This window comes from Schistocerca nitens, chromosome 1 (assembly GCF_023898315.1).
Source record: "Schistocerca nitens isolate TAMUIC-IGC-003100 chromosome 1, iqSchNite1.1, whole genome shotgun sequence".
Lineage (NCBI taxonomy): Eukaryota > Metazoa > Arthropoda > Insecta > Orthoptera > Acrididae > Schistocerca > Schistocerca nitens.
Genome location: NC_064614.1, coordinates 1,252,813,848 through 1,252,833,382, shown reverse-complemented (window position 1 = coordinate 1,252,833,382; position 19,535 = coordinate 1,252,813,848).

The window sequence follows — 19,535 nt, the reverse complement described above, 5'->3', positions numbered from 1 at the left end:
ATCAACATCTGACAACCGCGCCGTTTTCGCCACACTCAGACGGTGCCACTGAACGATTGGTCCGGACTTTCAAGTCACAGATGTTGAAGTTAAAAGAGTCGCATTCTCCGGAGGACGCGTTATTGCTCTTTTTGTCCTCGTATCACTCTCAGCAATGAGATGGTCGCTCGCCGGCTGAGCTGCTCCACGGTCGCCATCATCGAACCTTGATGTCTTTGCTACATCCGCCGCATCAGGTTTCTGTGCAGTGGCAGACACCTGCTTTTGTCCCAGGCGACGTTGTCTACTATCGTCACTATCGAGGTTCACGACCTTGGCTCGAAGGGCGCTTTCTTCTCTGCCTCCGCCGCGCTATGTATCTGGTTTTGGGGGCCTCTGGTGAGGTGCGTCAGCTGCGCCTGTCGTCGTACAGAATCTGCCACTCGCCGTCTGCTTTCAGCGACGGTGCCGTCCGGTCAGCGCACTGGGGACCCATCTACTGGATCGCCTCAGCCCGAGGTGTTACCGACGCTGCCTTCCATTTTGCCCCATGGCGACGCGCCGCCGCCACCGCCGCCGCCGTCTGTTCTCCGGCCGGCGACACCCGCAGTGGACGCGTCGCTGCAACCGCCGGGTGCCTCCCTGGGTCAAGCGCCGCCGATCGCTTCCTGTGACCATTTGTCCTCCGCCATGGAACTCTTGCCGATCCGGACCATATGTCGTCTTCGCCCGTCGGGTGCCCAGACCTGATGGAGGTCGACCCTTCGGCCCCCCCCTGTCTCTCTACGGGCGCATACACCGCATGTTGGCGTGCACCCTGGAGTAGGTTTTCAGGCGTTTCCTAGCTCCCCTCTGACCGAATGGCAGGGTGCGGGTGGCACAGCCTCGCCTGTTGTTAGGCTCCCCACCTCCTCGCATACGTCTACATGGGGTCCTCCCCAAGGCGGCCGGAAGCCTTATAACACAACCGTAAGCCGATTTGCGGGGGAGGAATGTGGTGTCACCGCCAGACACCACACTTGCTAGGTGGTAGCCTTTAAATCGGCCGCGGTCTGGTAGTATACGTCGGACCCGCGTGTCGCCACTATCAGTGATTGCAGACCGAGCACCGCCACACGGCAAGTCTAGAGAGACTTCCTAGCACTCGCCCCAGTTGGACAACCGACTTTGCTAGCGATGGTTCACTGACAAATTACGCTCTCATTTGCCGAGACGATAGCATAGCCTTCAGTTACGTCATTTGCTACGACCTAGCAAGGCGCCGTTATCAGTTGCTATTGATATTGTAAAGAATGTACAGACAAGAGCTACGTTCAACATTAATGGATTAAAGTATTCCACCATCTGCGTCCGTTTTTCTAAGTTCTCATTTCCTTGTCCTGTTCCAGACCTCACGCCAGCCTGCGTGAGCTTAAACGCGTGCCTTTCGGCTTCCTCTTACATTAGTGGGTTGGCCCTCTTAGCAATCCACAACGTTTTTCTTCTGACGAACTTAGCGATATCTGGCACACCTCTCTGTTACTCGGTTCACCATCATATTGTGCGCTTTGCACTTCATCTGCCTAAAAGTTGGATGCACTTCTGTGAAATATGTTACAAAAATACAGGTAATTCAGTGTCAATAATAAAATGAAACAGAATAAAAAAATAACGTAAACAGGAAAATTGATGCCAACTTATACTCGCTTGTGATCAATTTTGTTAAAAAAATGTTTACATATCAGCCAGTGGCCATTTATTTCCTTTACTGGAATGAGGATTTCCAGTACTTTTTTCTTTTTCTCTGTCTTGTTTGATGTGTGTCTTTTATATTCCTCCAACTTGTTTTGCAGTCTTCAACTATAAAACACAATACAGTCAAATAATTATGTACGCTAATATTCGTTAGATGTAAAAATAATAGTAACTTTTAAAGTTTCACCTGTCTTATTTTTATTTTGTTTTTACGTTTATGGCAGCAGGGGAAACATTCAGATCACTATCATTTGCATTCAGAAAATCTGCTCCGTACATCGGTGAAATCATAAAAGTTTTGCTGTCAGTTGTACGTAAGAGGTTACTGCCAATCCTTCTGACACCGATTTCATCTGACCAGTTGAAATCAAAATGTAAGGTGAGCCGCGGTAAAATTTGCTGTTTTGAAGAGCGCGCCGCAGCGCATAGTGTAAAGCAGTCACTTTGCGTTTCTGGCGGTGGCGCCGCTGTGGCAATCGCAGCTTTGGTGTCTCCCTCTGGTGGGAATGGGTAAAAGTGTCCACCTCACGTGTATTTGAGGGGCGATATGAGCTCGGCAGTCGGTCTCGGCCTTCAGCCAAGTTAGTCTCTCGTCCGCATTGGAGAGGCGGTTAGTGTCTGTGTCGTCCGGAGAGCTAGTACGTGTTAGGCGGTTGGATCGATCGGTTGGTCAGTCGCGCACGGGCACACAAGTTACCTTGTCCGCCTGGAGCGTCGGCGCATGTGACGTCGTCACGTGAGTCCAGTGGCCGTGCCGTATAGCGAGCGTAGTGGCTTCGCAGCCAAGAGCAACAGGAGTTAACCGACGCCATCGGTCTGGCCGGGGCGAACTGCGACGCCGTGAGACCGGCGCACCTTCCTGCGTCCGTTGAAGCGGCTGGTAGCGGACGGTTCGGCACGGCGTTTTGGGAGTGCTGCGCCAGGTCTTCGCCAGATATCGCAGTTTATTAGAAGTTACTGTTACTTGTTAAATTCTACTTGTTTTCTTGATCTGTCTCTCGTCCCCAGCTTGCTCGTCTGTCTATCGTCCGCATTTGTCACGCTGTTTGTTTGTCTGTCTGTCCGTCGGTCTGCGGTACGTTAATAGCTGCCTCTGTCATGTTTGTCGGATTCGGTGTTAACGAATTTATAGAATTAAGGTAAAGGCTCAATTCCTCAAATACGTTTTTATCTTGCCTGTCATCTTGCGAGGTGGTATATGTGTAATGTAGAGCATGCTGTACACTTTATGTAAGTCTGAATTTCATGCGTTTTATTTAGTTATTTTTATAAAGTTGCCACCCTTCCACCGTAAGAGCCCTTTAAAAACAAATTGCACTTTTGGTGGAAAATAAGTTCTTAGTGTGAGTGTTTGTATCATTTCCATCCCTCTTACAGGGTGCATAGTTAATGTTTTTGTGTGAGTAGTTGAAACATTAAGTTTAAAGTAATCTGGTGTGTTGGAGATTTGCACCAGTGTAGTTTTTCAGAGGTCGTTGTGAGCGGTCGTGACTACGGCCGTGTTGGAAGGGAGTGGAAGCTTCTCAGCCCGAAGGCTCCTACTGTAAAAACAAAACAAAAATAAATTTGTTATTCTGCCTCTGAAGAATTGTAACTTGATATTTAGAGGGTGCTTTCTGATTGTAATCTTAAATCTGTTTTTGAAAAGGCCTTTACGTATAAAATTCACATTTGTTAAATGTAATTCTATTTTCCGTCAGCTACTTCCTGGCAAGTACTTCCATGCTCAACGAGTGTGATTAAATGTGTTAATGTTCTTAGTGAATCGCTAGTAAATAAAAAGAAAAATTTAACGCTTTATAAGGAATTTGAAGAAAAATGGTAATTTCCTAACTGTGTTGGTGCCATCGACGGAAAAAAGTGCGACATTTTTCCCCATGCACTGTCAGGCTCATTGTATTACAACTACAAACATGTTTTCTCTACCGTCCTTCTTGCTGTGGTTGACGCGAACAACAAATTCATTTTCATTGATATCGGGTCATATGAGAATTTATGATAAAAGTAATATCGCGAAACTGTTTTCAAGTGGGAAGCTGTTTCCTGCGCCAACTAAGCTGCCGGATTCGGACATAGCAGTGCCACATGTTTTTGAAGGCGACGAGGCATTTCTATTACATCCAAACATGATGAAACCTTTCTCTCGTGGCGTTGCTAGTACTGACCAAAACAAAAAGCTATTTTTTAACTACCGTCTTTCACGAGCTCGTAGAGTTTCTGAAAATGCCTTCGCTCTGTTAAGTATTTCGTCTTTTTTATTCGCCGATCAGTCTGAAGCCAGGAACGACTGATAATTTGATTATTGTTGCTTGATGTTTACACAATTTACTTAGTGATGCATTCTTAGAGAAAAATAACGAGCCTCATTTTGAATTAAACAGAAGAGAGCCACTACCTACCGAAAATCTGGGACCATTGGCAAGGAGTGGCGGTTATACACATGCTGATGGATTTTCTGTGCGAGATTCATTTAAAGAATACTTAAACAGCTTTGCAGGTGCAGGGATGAGACCGTGGCAAAGTGACCACGTTAACAGAACTCAGTAGGCTTTGAACTCCCTAGCGTTGCTCAATAATCTTTAAAAATGTTTATGCACATTATAATAAATTTAAGTTTTATAACATACATCACGTTTTGGTATTAACTTTGTGTACACTTCCTTATTACAGTAATAACAACTGAATATTATGTGGGACGATGCTACTTATTCTTGTTTATTACATTATGCATTATTTGCCTGACAACTAAGTAATAAATATTATGAATAAACAGAAAGTATATAGTGCTTTTCTTTCTTATTCTTTCCACAAATTCTGCTACCTGTCTCGTAGCATTATCCTTCGCAGTTTGGTCCTTGTATGCTAGTAACGATACATCGTAGACACAAGGAAATTTAGAAACCATTTCTACCGGTTTCTCAACTTCCACCACCGTGAACAGTACTTTTCCCTCGGACATGGTGTCGTGTTCTCCTTTGCGGCTGCGTCTAGACTGCTGTCAGACGGGCTGAGCCGCAGCCGCACGCGGCCGTAGCGTCACCTGCATGCAGCTGCAGCAGTACAGCGCTGCAGACGCACAACGGCGGCCGCATGCTGCGTAGGAATCCCACCTTACGAGTGCCAGCAGCCGTCTTCGGCTATTTCATTCGAGCTCCACAACTCACGACTGCATCTTTAAAGCTCTCGATAGCACACGGCTAAGCTGATACCTTTAGTGGGTACCTTTTCAATTACACATTGACTCCACTATGATTTGCACGGAGTCGAGCGTTCGCCATGGGTGGCGCACTATCCGACTAGTGTGACGTCACACGTTCGTTGAGGGGGCCCGTTTCTCTCGTGCTACTGCCGCAGCGCTGGACACTTCACACTAAACTCTATCGCCTCCTGGGCTCGGCCCGTGGACGTCTGCTTGACTGATCGCCTTCACGAGACTGCCAGCCGCTGCTACAGCCAGCCCTCTGGCAGCCTGTCCTGCTCTCTGGTCCGCAGTTCAGGGTTATATTCTAAGCAGCGCCCCGACCTACCGCAATGGCTACCGCCACAGCCATCTCGTCACAGACGCGGTATGGGTCGCAGGCGACTCACTGCACCCGCCTAGCATGACACGGATAAGAAGCCTTGCGTCCCTGTACCTACGGGCGTGCTAACCTGTCACTACACCACCAGGACATTATGCGAAGACGGAAATTTACTCGAATGACTGTATCAGTCTACAGACTTGTTTCTTACTCATGCCTGATACTTCTGAACAGTAACGTGGTGGAACACCAACTGTAAAAATTAGTAAAGAAGTAATAAGGAAGTTCAGTTTATAGATGTCCATCTTACTTCATGGATGAGGAACTTCAGCTGCTCGTATGTTGAGAATACCTTTATTCCATCACACTACTTGTTTTGGCTGCACAGAGTCCCCTACGTCGTCCCCTACGTCGTCCTCTACGTCGTCCCCTACGTCGTCCCCTACGTCGTCCTCTACGTCGTCCCCTACGTCGTCCTCTACGTCGTCCCCTACGTCGTCCTCTACGTCGTCCTCTACGTCGTCCCCTACGTCGTCCTCTACGTCGTCCTCTACGTCGTCACTGTGGGATCCTTGTTACCAGTACACGTGCGGCCAGTAGTCTGCACTCGACACCGTGTTTGTCTTCAATGCAAAGAAGTTATTGTATCACCAACAGCGTGGTCTTCTTCTCCTGCTGCACACACATGCATTCCATCTTAGGCAGAGAAACAAAACGTCCCTTACACAAAGCCTCTGACAACACAATGGGTTTTCGTAACCAAACGAAAATTGGGAAACGGACGCATGGGATATACAACTAACCGCTGTGTCATCTAGTTTCGGGAAAAAGGCTTTATATGATTAGAAGTAATCAGGTTTATTAAGAGAGAGCTGCGATTTGAGAGAGAATTTTTGTCCTAATTTTCATATCATGTGCGAAATGGACAAGCGTACGAGCTACTCTTCCAAAGTAATACTAGATCATGTAACGCCACAATTGGATATAACAATGTGTAGTAGACATGAGGTTATTACTTACATTCCAATACGGCAGAAATTGAAGGGGCAGGCAGAGATTACAAGAAATACAGCAATCAGTGATAGGTCTGATTGATCAGCACAAGAGAGGAAATTGTGGAATGCAGCATCAGTCCATTTCTAAGCCTCACGACAGAAAATGTCCATTTCAAGGGGATGATAAGCTCAAAAGCTACATGACGAAATTAGAGGGAGCAAGGTTTCTGAAGGAACAGATTTAAACACGTTCCCCTCAGTCTCCCCACGTCCCCTTACGCATTTATAGCAACACGTACTCGACTCTGTCCTGTTAAAATACTAACAATAGTCATCTTCACTGAAACAGCCACAATACACCATTTTGCACACAAGATGTCAATGCAGCTTTTGTTAGGCCCCCATTCACTCGTTCCCGTGTTAAATGTGAAACATTAATAGGAGACTCAGCACAAAACACACAAAAAAACAAAGGTTCAAATGGCTCTAAGCACTATGGTACTTGACATCTGACGTCATCAGTACCCTAGACTTAGAACTACTTAAACCTAACTAACCCAAGGACATCACAGACATCCATGTCCGAGGCAGGATTCGAACCTGCGACCGGAGCAGTCACATGTTTCTGGACTGAAGCGCCTAAAACCGCTCGTCCACAGCCGGCGGCAAGAGAAAAACAAAGGAAAAATGGAAGAATAAGATTTGACCACACACACACATTACTAGACCGGCAAATCGTGCATGTTTTACTGAAGCGTGACGTTTAGTGAGGTAAGACGGCGGCGTCAGCAATATTAGATATTATACAACTACTATTTTCTGAAACCAAATGGGGCTATAACCTTTTTTAAGAGGTGACTAATCAGGTTCTGCAGTTTGGCAAATATTACCGCACTAGATGAGTTTAACACGCACATTGTAGAATCGTTTTACGAGAAGAACATAAAGTTACATATAGGCCTACACACTTTAAAGCAGACCAGTTTTCGTGACAACAGTCAAATAAATGACACTTGTTACGAACGACAAGTAGCACTTTCTACTTAAAGGAGCACTTTCATAACGAGCGTAATACTCAAGGAAAAGCCAAAGTTGTTCAAAACTGGTTAAAAACAAAGCTACGTATGTTAGTTCTAGATTTATAAAAGTCCTAAAATATATATAAAATATTTAATAACAACCGGTGTTTCAGATAATACACACTGTAATGTAATCATTTAGAATTAAATACACCACGAAATCAAAAATACGTAAAGTGATTCTAGTTATTTCAGCTTTGTGACACGTTCTTTCCTTGTATCTTCCGTCTGCTGTGCGAGAAAATACAGCCAAACACGACGCATGTACTAACCATTTTGTCATAACTGTAAAAGTAGCGTACTTCAATCTGTTTATCCCCATTCCTTACGAGTGTTTTAACAGTAAATAAACAGCTGTTTCCACGTCCTTCGCGCTCACCGCCATATTACTGTTCTAACGTTCTGACTTACAGTGACACCAATGATATTATTGCATACGCTATTGCAAGGCTAGTGATGTATGTCTGTGGATTTGACGTCCTGCCGACAAAGAGGTAATTCGGTACCGAATACAAGCTCGGATTGGATAGGAAATCCGACGGGCCCTTTCAAAATAAACCAAGAATTTGACTCAACCAACGTCGGAAAAGCACGGAAAGTCCTAATGTGAATGGCCCGCCACGGACTTCAACCCTCGTTCTCCGAAATACGCCACCAGTGTGCTAACAGTCGCACCACCTCTCCCGGTAAGAAACCATGGTAAAATGGTACAACGTAGTGCCACCTCCAAGCTTCAGATAGCAGTCCAGCAGTAAATATGACTGAGGGGTGAGAGGGAGAGCTAAAGTGGAAAGCACAGTTGTCCGAGGTTCCAGTTTTTTCATCTAGTACATTCGTCATACGATATTCAACATAACCACGGCTATAGGAATACGATATTGTAATGTCTGTTTCGTTCAGAAGGACGATGCAATGTTTCTGCTTTACGCAAGCGGTCAGTTTCGTCACTTCGACTATCCGTGCGCGACTCTCGGCACAGGCAAGGCAATATTGTATTTGTCCGCCGATATGCAGCAGCGATTTTCAATTAAAATTCCCGTCCTCTGTCTGGTGGTTAATCCATCCTAATCAGCCAATTGCTGTGGGGCGGGAGGGCCGGTCCACATAGGCAACATTCACAGTTTATAACAACACTTTGATTAATTTTTCTTTGGCCAAATAAAACTTCATCTTTAAAATTCAAAATCCTTACAAGCACGGGCAACCGCCCTATTCAAACAACAACATTAATCTTTAGCCAAGCATTAAGTGACTTGCAAGATAATTAAATTTTATACCCAGTAAATCTCCCAAAAAGAGACAACAATAATGAGATAAAGTTTAACCAATAATGGATATCACAAAAAAAAATTAACACAAAATAAAATACCAACAGATACACCCCTTCGTGACACATTTGCAAAACAGTTGGCGCCACATACGCACGGGCAAATTCAAGTAGCAGAAGGGGGGGCTCACTGGACCCAGACCAGAGGCGGCTAGACCCAGAACCCACAGCAAGCGGAAGAGCTGGACAGGGTGCCGCACACAGTACACTATAACACTCTGGAAAAAAAAGGTCTTAGAACCCGTGCAACTATACAATTTCAGAGAAAAGGGGGGTGGGGGGGCGGGGGGGGGGGACGGCCAACCTTAATTCTTGGTTAAAATGGCTCTGAGCACTATGGGACTCAACTGCTGAGGTTATTAGTCCCCTAGAACTTAGAACTAGTTAAACCTAACTAACCTAAGGACATCACAAACATCCATGCCCGAGGCAGGATTCGAACCTGCGACCGGAGCGGTCTTGCGGTTCCAGACTGCAGCGCCTTTAACCGCACGGTCACCTCGGCCGGCCCCTTAATTCTTCAAACGCAAAATAACTACAATGTATAAAATAACAGCCTATTTCACGAACATCGAAATAAAATAGACAAGGGTGAATCAATAACTAATGTACATGACGTAACCTTAAATGTTGAGGGCGAATAGCATAATACCAAGTTAGCTTAGAAATTTAAACTACACTAGTAGGTTAACATATACTCACTGACACTGGGGAGATCATTTGAATAACCCCTTAACAGGATACTGATAAACAGTCACGTAAGGCTAGTGAGCAAGTAATACAATTAGATAACACAGAACATACAGATTCAATGTTAAGCCTGTGCTTTGAACAAACTATAACAACATACACACGGTTCACTGTACCAGGAAAAATATTACAGTTTCACCATACTGGCTTATGCCGTCCGTCACTCCGAACAGCAATAGTACCAATTACTACACCTCGCTTACTCGAACTGTATCACATCACAATATCCAGATAAACCTTTAACCAAACACAATAACATTTGTTCAATTAAACAGCACTAAATAGAGGGGACCTTTTGGTTGGTAAGACAACAGTTTCCAGTCATGGTGCCGATACTTCGGAAGCAAGGATGAGTATAATATGCGCACGAAAAACTGGACAAGCATTTCTCACCAAATCTTTTGTAAAACCCTTTACAGATCCATATCAGGGCCGCACGGCTGAAATCGGGTAATGCGGCCGAGTCTAGTTCCCACAGTACAAGCCATGTTCGGTCTTACAGACGTGTCACACACCACAACCTCTACGTCGTGGCCCGGCCTGCTCAGCCACGCTCGCTTCCGATTCTCCCGCACCGTGCGGCTCTCCGGCTGTCCCCTTTCTAGCCCCCACGCCCGTCGCGGCCAAAAGCCACGTCAAACGGCCGAGCCAAAACATCACACCATGCCGACCCGATCGATCAGTCGATACGAGCCGGCACGACTCACTCTGCAAGGATATATAGACTACGGATGTATGAGTGAATAATGTAGGTACATGGCTGAAGCCATAAGCAAGATTTTGCGATGGCTGTGATGCGTGCACGGCTAGCGTAATCAGTCTGCGGTTGTCGTGTGTGCGCAGAGTCGCGAGCGCGCGTAGTTTGTTCACTTCCTCGCTGCAGCTAGTACTTTCATACGTTGATATTAAGTCGCTATGGCTATGGCAGAAAAGCTGCCATCAGAATCACCTTCCATCGTGGTCACTGAAGACCACAAGCCTTTTAAATCGAACGCTTCATCCGCCACGAAGCTCAAATAGCAGCGCAGGATATGATTCGTATCCATCTTCCCACCACAAGTAACGTCGCCTACGTTGAGATGGTCGATGAGGCGATACGTAACGCTGTTGTGATCAGCTGTACACACACTCTAAAGTTAACACATTCCGATGGTCACATCGGAAACGTTACTATTGACCATACGGGACAAGGGGTACCACACTACGTGTCTTAAACTCCCGTTCGAAGTGCCACCAGACGTGGTCACAGCGGATTCCTGACCGTATGGGACGGTAATTAGCCAAGTCGCCGAAAAATGGGAAAACTTCGAGACGTATTCGGTCGTCAACGGCGTATGACAAGTTAAAATTGGATTAATAAAGCACGTGCCTGGTCCGTGAATTTACTTTCAAAACTTTTTCTTAAGAATTTATTTTATTTACTAGCGATTCATCAAGATCATCAACGCATTTAATCACACCATGTGAGCGTGGAAGTAGTTGCCAGGGAGTAATTGATAAAATCAAAATGAAATTGCTTTTAACAAATGGGAATTTTATTCCTAAAAGTTTTTTTAAGGAAACAGATTTAAAATTATAAGCAGAAAGCACCCTCTAAATACCAAGTTACAATTTACTCAGAGGCAGAAAGAAACTACTTTATTGAGTGTATGATGTTTCGGGCTGAGAACCTTGCCGCTGTCTTTTGACACGACCGTAGTCACGACCGCTCACAACCACCTCTGAAAGACTACACAAACGCAAATTGCAGCGCACCAGATTACCTTAAAGTTAAAGTTTTAACAATTCACACAAGCCCACAAACTATGCACCCCGTAGGAGGGACGGAAATGGTACAAAACACTAAAATTAGAAGATTAACTTGCCACCGAAGGTGCAACTTGATTTTAACTTCTAAGAAAAGTCTTATGGTGGAAGGGTGGCAACTTTATATACTAAAATGACCATTTAAATAAAATCCCATGAAATGCAGTCTTACATAACATTATCAATGTTGGCCAAACATGCTCTAGGCCTACGGTACACATACACTGCCTCTCAAGATGAAAGGCAATATAAAAACGTATTTCAGGAATGAGGCCGTTACACGTAAAGATATAAATTCGTTAACACACCGAATCCGACAAACATGGCAGAGGCAGCTACTAACGTACGGCAGATTGATAGGGAGATTACCGAACAACCCGAACCGCAGGTCGCTCTAACCCGCCCCTAATCCACAAGGGAGAAACGGACCACCCAGTTCATAAATAACCACCTTACCGTGGGTGGGCAAACGGAGAAGAATGGTGGGACGACCTCACCAAGAAAACAAGTAGAACTTAACAAGTAAATGAAACAACGTACCACGGGCAATCACTTGACTACTAGTGAACTGGGATTTCTCGAGAAGACCTGGAGCAGCACCCCCCCCCCCCCCCCCCCCTCACAAATCGCTCTCCCGGACAGTCGGCTGGCCCCCGCTTCAACGGACGGAGGTAGCCGCGCCGATCTCCCGTCTCACGTCGTCGCAGCTCGCTCCGGCCAGACCGATGTCGTGGGGTTGCTCTCGTGTCGGCCGCGAAGCCACTACACCTCGCTATACTGCGCGGCCCACTGGACTCACGTGGCGACCTCACATGCGCCGACGCTCAAGGCGGCGAAGTCATCTTGTGTCTCAGTGCGCGACCGACCAACCGATCGATCCAACCGCCAATGACCGTTGCCTGAGCAACTCAAGCAGACTGGTGGCGTAACGCGCAGACTCAGATGCAGGAACTAAGCCCCCGACCGGGTGACCACTCGTAGAGTTCTCTCACTGTGCCACAAATTCTGACGAGAGACTGACTCCGGACTCAGCTAGACTGACTCCGGACTGCTTGACTGGCGAGCTCATAGCGCACCTTCAATGCACGTGAACAGTCTACCTTTCCCCTTTCCCACCAGAGGGAGACACTGTGGTGTCACCGCTAGACACCACACTTGCTAGGTCGTAACTTAAATCGGCCGCGGTCCTGTAGTACATGTCGGACCCGCGTGTCGCCACTGTGGGATCGCAAACCTAGCGCCACCACAAGGCAGGTCTCGAGAGACTGAGGAGACCTCGCCCCAGTTGTACGGACAACATAGCTAGCGATTGGACGTGCTAAGCCTTGCTCTCATTTGCCGAGAGATAGACAGTAGAATAGCCCTCTGCTAAGTTAAATGGCGACCACCTAGCAAGGCGCCATTTGTATCAGTGCCTATAGCTTACTAATATTCAAGAGAGATGTATTCCAAGGACTAATTAAAAGTTAAGTAACAAGCATCTACGTACTTTTCTTCTTATTCATTTATAAGTCTCATGTTCCAGACTTCACGCCCGTCTGCGTTAGCATTGCGTGCCCTATAGGCTACAGCATTGTGTCTAGGCTGTATGGTCTAGACACAACATTATTGGCGACGAGAAAAAGAGTTTGTATTAATTCGTTTGTGTCATGGCTTCGCCACAATCTCCGGATGTACTGTCCGAATTTTTTCGCTTGCAGAATCAGCAGACGCAGGCGTTATTGGAAGCCCTTGGACAGCTCGTCCAGGGTCAACGTGCGCTGCAAACCGATGCGGCAGCCGCCTCTTCTTCGCTACCGCTGCCACACAACGCTGTTGCACCTCCGTTTCGTAGCTTTGACGCAGCTCAAGAGTCGTGGACTGAGCGGTCCCGACAATTTGCCTTCCATCTAGCAGCCTACAGAATTCAAGGTAATGAACGGCAGCCGTTTTTGCTTTCTTGTGTCGGTGTGTGCACCTACCGTGTGATAGTGAAGTTGTTTCCCCGGCGCGACGTAGCAACTCTGTCCTACGAAGAAATTTTGTCGGCGTTAGATGCCTATTTCAAAGAAACAGTAAATGTTGTTGCAAAACGGTATACGTTCTTTCGTACAAAACGTACGGCCGGTCAGACTAATAGGGAGTGGGTTGCGACATTGCAAGGACTTACTAGGGAGTGTGCGTTTGAATGTGAATGTGGCCTCCCTTATTCAGATACTATGGTGCGTGATGCAATTGCACAGAACGTTTCTGATGTTCGCATACGGGAACAGATTTTGAAACTAGTAAATCCCTCCCTTCAACAAGTGATAGACATATTGGATAGGCAAGACACACTTGACTCTGCTCAGGACTCATTTGAAACTTCGCCAGCAGTGTGTCACATTAACCGGCCCGCCGGGCCCGCTGCACGGGACGCTACGCGGCCCTCGCGCCCGTCACAGCAGCGGCAGCCTACCTTGCAAACACGTGCGCCGCGTAAGCAAGCAACTGTAGTGAAATCATGCCCGCGGTGTGCAGCTAGACATTCGCGTGAAAATTGCCCGTCACGCCACGCTATTTGCTTTTACTGTCAAAAGAAAGGACATGTTCAAAGTGTTTGCCAGAAAAAGCTTAGATCAGACAATCACAATAATTCCAGGCCCTTTGCTTCGCGCCGGAATCGAACCCAGGACAATCAGGCTCGTGGACCTTCACCCATGGACATTCATGTAGTTCATTCCAACCCGTCCAGTGACACTTTAGCTAACAGTGACTATGTTCGTCCCACCAAAAGTGTGCGTCGACGTCGCCGGAAATCCCGTACAGTCGCCAGTGCTTCTGTACCTGTATCAGTTCAAATTGCACGTGACAGTCGCTCTTGTCGTCAACAGGACAATAAACTTTTTGTAGAATTAGACTTTGAAGGCAAAGTGATACCATTCCAGCTCGATACCGGAGCTGCAGTTTCATTGCTCAATCACGACGCGTACAAACAACTGGGCAAACCGCCATTGCGTGCCGCAAATGTTAAGTTACATAGTTACTCAGGACAGCATATCCCTGTGTTAGGACAGTGCAGCCTTCTTGCAACATACAAGGGACAAACGAAACTTGTTTCATTTTACGTTCTTCGTTCTACTTCTGCAGTGAACTTGTTTGGTTTAGATTTATTTCAATTGTTTAATATGTCTGTAGTAAATCAGGTCCTATCAGTGAATCAGACTGTGCCTTCCGCCAGTGTTTCTAGTCTTTGTGAAGAATTTGCAGACATTTTTGCACTGGGCCTTGGTTGCGCTAAGGACTATGAAGCGCATTTGGAACTGAAAGAAAACGCACAACCGAAATTTTTCAGAGCGCGCAATTTTTCCCCACGCATTGCGTGATGATGTCGCAAGAACATTACACGATTTAGTATCACAAGGTGTAATTGAACGTGTGCAGGCTTCTCTCTGGGCCTCACCCTTAGTAATTTTGCCAAAACCTTCCGGAAAACTTCAAAGCAACAGTGAATCCACAACTTGTGACTGCAACTTTTCCTTTTGCCCCACCCGGAAGATCTTTTTGAAAAACTGTGCCCGGGAAAATATTTTTCAAAATTGGACCTAGCAGATGCGTACTTGCAAATACCTGTGGACGAAGAATCCCAGCGCGTCTTAGTGGTAAACACGCATCTTGGCTTGTATCGCTTCAAAAGACTGCCATTCGGGTGTGCATCCGCCCCTGCTTTGTTTCAGCAATATTTACAAACTGTTTGTGCGTCGGTCCCTACTGCTGCGAACTATCTGGACGATATTGTGATCTCAGGAAAGACAGAAGCCGAACATTTGCAAAATCTCCGAACATTATTTCAGGTCTTGCGTCAGAATGGTCTTCGCTTGAGGAAGGACAAATGTGTGTTTTTTGCTCGGGACTTACCCTACCTGGGGCATGTCATAAATGCCCAAGGTATACATCCGAGTCCAGAGCACCTCCGCCACGGGATGTTAAACAACTACAGAGTGTGCTGGGTAAAATTAATTATTATGCAAAGTTTGTGCGCAATGCTTCTTCCATTTCAGCTCCGCTTCATCGCTTACGCCGTAAAGGTGTTCCGTTCGTCTGGACGACGGAATGCGAACGCGCCTTTCGCCAGTTGAAATCGGCGTTACTTTCAAATACGTGCCTTACGCCATTCGATCCCCAGAAACCCCTTTTGTTGATGGTGGATGCATCGGATTTCGGGATCGGTGCTGTGCTTGCGCACAAGGATGGCTCGCATGATCGCCCTATTGCCTTTGCGTCCAAATTGCTCTCATCTGCGCAAAGAAATTATTCCCAGATAGAGAAAGAAGCTTTAGCTCTCGTGTTTGGTGTTACAAAGTTTCATGATTTCTTGTATGGTCGTCACTTTACAATCATCACGGACCACAAACATTTGACATCGCTTTTTCATCCGAACAAGCCTGTACCTCCACGTACAGCGCAGAAATTCATTCGCTGGTCTCTTTTTCTCTCGCAGTACCGCTACGATATCTTGTATCGGTCCACTGCTAAGCACGGAAACGCTGATGCGTTGTCCCGTTTGCCTGTTGCTGAGGATAAAGCATTCGATTCTTCCGAACTTGCTTGCATGTTCATTGATTCGGAAACCGATGACGTGGTCGAATCGTTTCCGATTGATTTTCGTCGTGTAGCTACAGCCACAGCTGCTGACCCTGTCCTTGCTACTGTTTTGCGTTTTGTTGCTACGCAATGGCCCTTGTCCAAGTCACGGATCTAGGATCCTTTGGTTCGTCGTTTTTTTGCTCACAAGGAGAGACTTTTTGTCCGACGTGGTGTTTTGTTGTTGCGTTCCGATAATGATCAGTCCAGAGTCGTGGTCCCACGTTCGTTACAGTCCTCTGTCTTAAAGCTTCTTCACCAAGGACATTGGGGTATAGTGCGTACGAAACAACTTGCTCGTCAGCACTGTACTTGGTTCGGACTCGATGCGGCTATTACGAATATGTGCTCTTCTTGCGTGGCGTGTGCCGAACAACAATCCGCACCGCCGCGGAAATTCTTTGCATGGCCGCAAGCCACTTCCCCTTGGCAACGCTTGCACATCGATTTTGCTGGTCCATTCTGGAATGCTCGATGGTTGGTTGTGGTCGATGCTTTCAGTAATTTTCCTTTTGTTGTCCGGATGTCTTCCACGACGTCTTCTGCCACAATCCAAGCCTTGTCTGCTATCTTTTGCATTGAAGGTCTTCCGCAGACTATTGTTTCCGACAATGGCCCACAATTCATGTCCGAAGAATTTCAGTCCTTCTGCGAGGCCAATGGTATTCAACATCTGACATCCGCCACAGCGCGTAGTGTGAAGCAGTCGCCCTCCGTTTCTGGCGGTGGCGCCGCTGTGGCAATCGCGGCTTTGGTGTCTGTTGTGTCTAGACCAAACAGCCTAGACACAATGCTGTAGCCTATAGGGCACGCAATGCTAACGCAGACGGGCGTGAAGTCTGGAACATGAGACTTATAAATGAATAAGAAGAAAAGTACGTAGATGCTTGTTACTTAACTTTTAATTAGTCCTTGGACTACATCTCTCTTGAATATTAGTAAGCTATAGGCACTGATACAAATGGCGCCTTGCTAGGTGGTCGCCATTTAACTTAGCAGAGGGCTACTCTACTGTCTATCTCTCGGCAAATGAGAGCAAGGCTTAGCACGTCCAATCGCTAGCTATGTTGTCCGTACAACTGGGGACGAGGTCTCCTCAGTCTCTCGAGACCTGCCTTGTGGTGGCGCTAGGTTTGCGATCCCACAGTGGCGACACGCGGGTCCGACATGTACTACAGGACCGCGGCCGATTTAAGTTACGACCTAGCAAGTGTGGTGTCTAGCGGTGACACCACATTAACCTTCACAGGGAGCCCAAGTTGGAAGTTGGACGTTGGACACCTGTCGGGAGGTTATGTTCACCGCGGTGCTGCTCCCCACATCCTTTGTCGAAGGAATATTACATTGTTACTCTGGTTCACAAACCTATAGGTGGCGCTCGAACACATGGCCACCGCCGATTGAGAGTCCTCAACTGCAACATGAAGATATTCACTAGACTGATATCGAATCGTATATGACCGACGCAGCCTCACGTCATCCCAGCAAATCAGCCTTCAATAGGGGTATCAATAATATCTACACTGCACTGTGTCGATAGCATGACATAGTAGCCCTAGTGAGGGCACGACGTATCCCAGAAGCACTGGTATCACTGTATTTTAGCCAAGCTTTCTATGCGGCGGATAACGTGTGCCTGACCTCCATTCCCCAAGACACATACACCGTCATGCTCCTCCTGTAAGGGCGGTCTCAAAGGTGCTCGTCAATGGTCGTCTCCGGCAGTCCGTCTCGATTTCCAGATCGGTGCGTCAAAGCTGCCCCTGTCGACCTTACTCAACGCTCTGGCACTAGAACCGCTCCTCTGAGGCCTCCGTCAACGCATCATCAGACCAACGTTAGTGGCGTCACATTTCACTGTACAGCATATGCAGACGACCTTGTTCTCGTTCTTCGCAGCCTTGACGATGTAACCAACGCACTAGAATGGACCACCACATACGGTGTGGCTTCCGGCAGCTGTCTCAGTGTCACCAAATCGATCTTCATGAACACAGCAGAGTGGATGACCCCAGCCCAGCTTAGTAGTACTATCAAATGCTTCTGAGTAGAGTTTCGCGACAACTTACGGTGCACAGCGGCCGTTGACTAACGCCGCTTGGTACAAAAAATTTGGGTCCAGATCGCCAGCCCTCGTCTGCAGATCCCCGACATTCTGCACACTTAATCAATATTCACCTAGCATCACACGTTCCACTCATAGCGAGTGCATTTCCAATACTGTCACTGGTGGCTCGACGAATACTAGCTGCATTCGGAGACTACGTCAGTGTAGGTATGCTCTTCGAAGTCAGTTATCAATCGCTGACCCTTCCCCTAGATAGGGGATGTCTTGGTCTAGTTCACTTACCCTACAGGCGTGGGCCCTGTTTGTCTGCTCGCACGTCAAGATGTGGCGTCACGACCTGGATAGTTTGACAGGTTTGCTGCTGGAGTCTTCAGCTCCACCCTCACTTATGCCTCTACTGACGACGCAAGACTTTCCCCCACCTCTCCACTACTTGGGTAACTTGTAAGTTGAACAGAGTTAGTTCGTACCGCAGCACAACAGACGAAAGAGGCAACGGCGAGGCAGGTACATTGCTTCCTACGACAGACGGGTCCACCAAACGTCGTGGAGGCCAAGAACCCTCGTGTTAATTGGAAGGTGGCGTGGTGGACTGTAAACGGAGTTACACTTGATACAGGCGTCCCATCAACTTCGTTCATCACAGTCAACAGCAAACGGATCAGCCAGTCGCACATCCACAAGATATACAGCTGACGGAGTCGCCCAAATGGTTCAAGTGGCTCTGAACACTATGGGACTTAAATTCTGAGTTCATCTGTCCACTAGAACTTAGATCTACTTAAACCTAACTAACCTAAGGACATCACACATACCCATGCCCGAGGCAGGATTTGAACCTGCGACCGTAGCGGAAGGGCGGTTCCAGACTGAAGCGCCTAGAACCACTCGGCCACACCGGCCGCCGCAGTCGCCACTACGTGCGGAATGCGGTGTACCAGACACGGACGAGCACCGACTGAAATGTTTCGTGGCAGACAAATTTTATCCTACTTTCTGCGGGTAACCACGGAACATAGCGCACATCGGCTTCAACTTTTTGCGGATGAAATGTATTTGCCGTGCACCGAAACCAACGCAGTGACTTGGGTCCGTGGGCAATCGGTGAAACATTGTTTCACAATGCATCTAAAGATGTACTGGAGCTACGTACAAGAACGATTATTGCAAAATTGTACGGAACCCAAGATGGACATTATTTTTCTAGTTCCTTACGGAGTGCCCTACACGATCCTCGACGCAGGTGGATCATTAGCACGTAGGAGAAGATACCGATTGACAGAGATGTTGAGGTCACTACCGATTATCAGTCGAATAGCATAGGACATGCGTGAAGACGTACCTTGACGATGCAGGAGAGCAGCACAGTTTCCGTTTCACCAAATAGATTGCCTCGGCGTACGAACGTCCCGAGATTGTTTTGTTAGCTTAGTGCACGCTGCGGCGTTAGTTACAGCGATTTTAAGTGTGGTGTAAAGAAAATACAAATAAAATACATAAAAATGAAATAACATCTAAAATCCTTTCCCACTGTTGATTTCTGAATCAACAATCCCACTACCTCGATTACGATCCGTGCCAAGTCAGCACTCTCCGCCCCGCCCTCCACGCCAAACTTACTTAAAAAAAAGAAAAGAAAAGGAAGAGGAGCTCCGTACCAGGAGGTTCGCTGGA